General features: G+C 41.2%; 1 pseudogene; it reads right to left on the minus strand.

Annotated features, from left to right (window-relative positions):
• Positions 1 to 2,373: 2,373 nt before the first annotated feature.
• Positions 2,374 to 4,193, minus strand: LOC149248226 (arogenate dehydratase/prephenate dehydratase 2, chloroplastic pseudogene; annotated as a pseudogene).
• Between the last annotated feature and the right edge of the window lie 2,460 nt (positions 4,194 to 6,653).

Here is a 6,653-nt window from a genome sequence, read left to right on the forward strand (position 1 = left end):
TCAAGGATGAGGATGTGGAAGCATTGTTTTGTGCTATTTCTATTATCCAACTAGATTGGATAAATGGAGCAAGGGATGAATGGAAGAAGGACGAAGAAGTATGGCCACTTACTCAAAAGTTGCAAAAGATCCCAATTCAAGCAATATTGCCAGAAATTGACTAGGAAGGAAAAATCATATTGAAACCTGGAGCAGTCACAGAAACAAAAACCCAACAGCTACGAAATCGATCAATTTCAGAGTATCTGATCAAGTGGAAGAACTTACCTGCTGAAGATTCCACATGGGAGGACAAGAATTTTATACAGAATAATCAAGAACTACTCAAGCGTTGAGGACAACACTTTTTGAAGGAGAGGGGCATGTTAGGCCCCTATACTACTAGTGTAACCCCTTATTGTTATTAGTACAACCCACTTATTATATTGATGTACCCATGTAGTGCCCATATTGTTACTATTGTGCCCCATAGAATCCCACTATTGTTATTATTGTGCCCTTACATTATTATTGTTATACCGGCTCTGATTATGTTATTACCCCTTAGACTCCTATATATAGAAAGGACGTATTTTCATTTGTAGCATCCAAGAATTTCTCATTTATGTAATGTAAAGGAGGTTGCCCCCTCGAAGAGGCTGAATTCTAAGGCGTGGATCTCTCTTTTCTATCTTTTTGTGAGCTGGTTTCATAACAGTCTTGATCAAAGTTGCAAGTGTGACAAAGCGTTGAAGGAAACCACTGATAAAGGCATGAGGAGGTGCATTCTCATGGGTTGAGTGTGACTGTTGGACTGATCACCCAACTAGTTCAAGTCATGGGGTTTGGAAGTGTGCTGAGCTATGTTTGAGATATGTTTGGGTTTTGGTTGAGATATGTTTAAGTTGAATTGGAGTATGACAACAACAATTCACATGATGGTGAGATGCACCAAATTGGAACAATATCAGTTACAATGATACATTGCGACGAGATGTGGCCAATGACTGTGAGATTGAGGAGTCTTACCCACATAGATTGATGAACCTTGATGAAGGTTTGTGTGATGAAGGCAGAGAGTTAAACAACATTGACATTTGATGTTGGAGTTGGTGACACTTAGCAACATTTGGACTAGGCAATGGAGCTTGTCGAGATTGTGTTGTCGCGGGTGAAAACCTTCTTAAAGTGGGGTAGGATGTTAGGGCCTCAAGTTAGTGAGTTCCCATGACTAGCCACCAACTTGAGGAGAGTTGACAAAATGAACGCACAAAGAGCGAGTTGGACCGACGGGAGGTGAGTGCGTTTAGTTGAACATCTGGACAAGTTGGGAGGGCGTGCACCCGCACTAAAGTGGGGCACCTGAACATGTTCAAATGATGTGCGATAGGCCATAGCGACGGGCGCGCACCCAACTTGGTGAGCACGTGTGTGTAGCGACCGGGTAGGGTGTGTGAACAAGCATGCAGATGGGTGTGTGGACACGACGAGCAGACGGGTGTTCGAACGAACATACTTACATAACGTGTAAATAGGTGAGCGGCCAAGGTAGTCTACAAATGGGCAGGAGCGTGTGGACTCGGCAGAGGACATCCACCCGAATGCAAGCAAAGGTCGGCTTAAGTGAAGGGTTGTTCAACATGTCCGCTGGACATGTCGACCAACGTTTAGGGCGACCCACGGGCTAAATGAATGTGTCACATGGAAAAATGTTTGTGAAAGAGGCATATAAATAAAACAAAGGGACAAACAGTTTAAGGCATCAATCGAAGTTCGCATAACACATAAGTGCAGAGCGAAGGCCGAGGTGAACGAGCAGTGCAAGTGCAGTCTGAGCGTGCAGAAAAGATCAAGGCGTGTGAAGGCGTGCTAGGGCGCGAGAGGGCGAATGCATGCAAAAGGCAGTGGTTGGGCCATGTGCCCGTCTAGGGCAGGCGATAAGGATTTCTGAATGATGGTTGTACAACTTTGCTAAATGAAGACTTGGGGCTTCTCTACAATGTGGACAGATTGCACGAACTGGGTCCGTGCTGCAGGAGGTTGGCACAGGTTGCGCAAGGTGGACGTGGGTTGCACGAGGTGGGAACAAACTACATGAGCGGCTGGGCACAGGCTGCATGAGGAGTTGGGCATGAGTTGTACAAAAAACTAGGCCATTGTTGCATGATAGGCAAGGCGCGTTTAGGTAAAAGTGCACAACGTTAAATGAAGTTGGCCAGGGCTGGGTAGGCCTGTACGACAATTTGCACAACATTGTAAAAAATGTTAACTTTGTAAAAATATTTGCAAAAGTTAATTTTATAAGTATTGTGGGCCAAGTGTTGTGAATTGCTCCTCCCATATGTTTATGTGGACATTGTTGTTCATTGCATATTGATGATGAATGAAAATAGAAGATAATTGAAAGTTAATTTTGCTAAATGTTAAAACTGAACACTTCACGAAATTTAACTCTGGGTGGAAGCTACAGTCCAAAAGTCCAAGTAGTATGGGACGAAAAAGCTGCTCAATGCCGCACTACGCTCACAAGTGGACTTAGAGTTGCCTCTAATGCAGGGGCGTGACAATACCACTGCCTTTGCCTTCACATTTCGAAATATAGGCTTTATTCAAAATGCATATTCTAACGCTTAACGCTGAGATGTGAAGAAACACATTTATCCCGATTTTAAGTGTCTTTTTTATTGTTGAAGTTACCAAGTCACCAATGGTAAAACAGGTGCATTCTGAATCATTTTCATCTTCCGCTTCCATCGTGAAATGGTGATCGTTTAGATCTACTAAACCATGGGGATTGTGGAATAGTATCCCACGACCCTTACAAAACTGGCGATCTGCCTCAGCTGATCCAGAGCTCTTTTTAAACTGCCCGGATGATCATCTGACACAGGTGCCTCCAAATCTACAAAGAAAACGTACTCAAAATAACACTTGTAACTGCCCCCGTCTCGCTCTTCGTTCATACCCTTACGCAGGGGGTTGTCACGCTGAGGCCGGGATTCGATCTTTGTCACTTTTATGTCTCTCACAGCAAATATTGAGAGCGCCTTGAACAAGTCTGCAGTTCCCTCCTTCAGCGAGAAGGCCACCATCGTCTTGGAGCCCGGCAGAGCCGAGGAGTTGTTATTTTTGTCATTCGGCTTGCTCAGAATCAGAAATCTGGTGGTATTCGACGAGTCGTCCTGCATTTCTTCTTCCACCAATTGAAGATTGTATTCCCGCCCGGCAATCTCACTGCTGATCACGGCCGTGTCGTATATGCCATTCTCGGCCAAGAAGCGAGCCGCGCTGGCAGCATCGTTCACGGCCTCCACCTCCACGCCAAGAGCCGCAAGACGGCGTTGGCAGTGAGCGAGTCCTTGCGGATGGCTGATCACTCTCTTCAAACTACGCGTCTTCCTCACCCCTCTCGCCACCAGCAGACAATGATTTATGGGCAACAGTAGCTCGCCCACGACGCGAAGGTCGGGATGGCGTAATATCAAATCGTAGTTCCTCCCGATCACTCCGTCCAGCGAATTCTCTATTGGCACGACTGCCCGGTCGGCGGCTTCAGACTCCAGGGCCTCGAAGGCGGACTCCATTCCCGCTTCGCAGGGAAGGGCGTCGCACCTCTGGAAGGTCCGAACTGCCGCCTCTTGGCAATAGGAGCCACGCACGCCCTGATACGCCACTCTCATTGGCTTCCCGACATCCAACAGTCCCGGCCAGAAGGGCTTCATGGGGAATAACTCATCCCTATTACGAGTATCATAGCTCAACACCCGCTGTCTATAAAGTCGTTCAAGCTGATCCAACAACACCCTGTCCTTCTGCACTACATCGAATCCAATATCTTGAACTCTGACAGAACGGATTTTTTTATCAAGATTTCTGAATTTATATCGATGGTAAATTCTGGGAATATTCAACAAACCATTTACACAAACCGATCTTTGCAAATCGACGATAGCATCATTCTTGACACCCAATGGTGTCTCCCTCCTGCCGAGGCAGACAGGTAATATCAACGCCATACACTCAACGAAAAGTAATATCTCAATTTCATAAATTCAGATGGTTGGTTAATTACAATTAAAATTTTTGCCCCAGCCTTCGTTCATTCCATCTCACAAACCAAAGAAAAATAAACCGAGAGAGCGAGAAAACAAACACAACGAAGGAGAAAGGAGAGAGCCGCAGAGATCCTCTGAATCTCTGCAGAGAATTTCCTCTGCATTCATCCAGTATTTAAGCGATGACCCCAGACCAAGTTACGTGGGGAGAGGGGCACTCCGCTACTAGTGGGAGTTAGGTTTTTGTCGATGTCAAACCAACTCATCATGCCAACACTATTTGTAGCGCTGATTGCATGTTGATTGGGTATGAGCTTGCGTTATGGACTTGTTCTCAAAATCCCATATCACGTATTATTTGGGTTGAGTAATAGTTGGCCACTTTGTCTTTTCAATCCCAACAACCCACTTTGTCTTTTCAATCCCACCAACCCACTGTTCTTTCTCAATCCCATCCTTCTTCATTTCCACTCACAACCACCCGAATGGGCACCTGTTGGCATTGTGAAAGTAGTAACAGTTCTAAAGGATTAATCGTTAGGTGAAGTTAAGTATAGCAACCCATTTCTTTTCCTGGTTGGCTTACAGTGGAGTAGTCGAGTGTTTGGTCAATAAAATGTTATTGTCAAAAGCTTACAACAAATGAATCTGTAACCTTGTTGGTCTTATAAATAGGGTTATTATCAACCTTAATAAAAGCATGTGCTTATTTATCTTCCAAACAACATGCAACTTAACAAAATTTGACAAGTTGGTGAAAGAACAAACAACTTTGGTGGTGGTGGTGGTGGTGGTGGTGGTCCACTGAGACCAAATAATGGTTAGGTGAAGTTAAGTATAGCAACCCATTTCTTTTCCTGGTTGGCTGGTGGTGGACGTCCACTGAGACCAAATAATGGTTAGGTGAAGTTAAGTATAGCAACCCATTTCTTTTCCTGGTTGGCTTATAGTGTAGTCGAGTGTTCGGTCAATAAAATGTTATTGTCAAAAGCTTACAACAAATGAATCTGTAACCTTGTTGGTCTTATAAATAGGGTCATTATCAACCTTAATAAAAGCATGTGCTTATTTATCTTCCAAACAACATGCAACTTCACAAAATGTGACAAGTTGGTGAAAGAACAAACAACTTTGATGATGATGATGATGATGATGATGAACGTCCACTGAGACCAAATAATGGGTCTATCAAACCTAAAGAAACAAATTATCTATTTTGATTTAAGATTTTATTCCTATGCTCAAAAAGCTTCGAGAGAAGCCTCCCGAGCTCACTATAATTTTGACATTGTAAAAGGCTAGGAAGGTCATTGTTGTAACAAAGATTGTGAAACTGAGATTTAATGTGGTTATATGCAGGGCACTCTAAGAGGAAGTGGTTTACATCCTCGATGTTCCTATTCTCACATATATGGCAAATCCTTTCCGTCCATGGCGTTTTAGGAACTTCCCAACGACCTGTTTCACTATGGAGCTCATGAGAATTCGTTCTAATCTTTGCTATATTAATTTTCTTCTTTGAGCTAGTTAAAATAGAGAGATACTTTTGATCTTCTAGGGTGGGGTTGATGACCTTCTTATAATAACTTAATTTTCTTTTAGCCGCTAAATCTTTCTCACACCACATTTTTTCTTTGAACTTAGAAGTAACAATATCTTTAATGTTATTTATGTTTTGCAATGCATCATTTTCGTTGATCTCCCAATAGTTTAACCAGGCCCTTGTGTTTTTATGCCACCCTCGATTGAGCCTTAAGTGGTTTTGGCTAAAATTTAAAGCTGGTTAGAAAGTCTATGAGGGTGATGACGTGGGTGAGCTTGAGGTTTTATAAAGTAACTTGACTTATGAATTCCTATTACGTCCTCGTAAGGGTGAAGATGATGGTGTGGTTGATTTATGATAACGTAAAGATAAATAATTCTATAGATTAAATTATTTTATTAATAAAATATAACATAATTTTATTTTTTAATTAATTAAATTAATATATAATGTATGTGACGATGGAGAATTTCTTTCCAGTATTTGTAGAAATACAATTATTTTTGTTCCCATGACCTAGTGTGGGTTCCTAAGAAATTTTTACTTTAGTTTAGTATTAATGGAAATCACATTTTAATACATTCTTCCAAGTTGTATGGTTTATGCCCATGACACTTAGAATAATGATAAATACATTTATTTTGTTATTTTGTTCTCATGACCCATGTGTGGGTGCATAAGGAATTTATAAATATTTTATGATGTGAATGTGTTGGATTGTAAGGAAAATATTTTATACTTTAGTTTTAGTATTAATGGAAATTACATTTTAATGTATTCTTTCAAGTTGCATGGTTTATGCCTATGAGGCTTAGAATAATGAGTGATTAGGTATACTTTTAAGGTAGTTTTAGCATGAAGATCATTAATTCAAACCCATGAGTAGTCTAACTAATTTTTTTTTAATAAGAGGTGTATTTTAGTTCTAAGAAAAGTACGATAACCAATTTATTATATAAATCTAAAAATTAAAAAAAAAAACATATTAAAATATTAAAATTGTGAAATTTAATGATCATACATTATAGAACGTAATAGTATATTACTGGAAACCAATAATGAAACTCATATAATAT

This window comes from Pinus tabuliformis, chromosome 7 (assembly GCF_031772625.1).
Source record: "Pinus tabuliformis cultivar Carrire ecotype Pingquan chromosome 7, CPIR1, whole genome shotgun sequence".
Lineage (NCBI taxonomy): Eukaryota > Viridiplantae > Streptophyta > Pinopsida > Pinales > Pinaceae > Pinus > Pinus tabuliformis.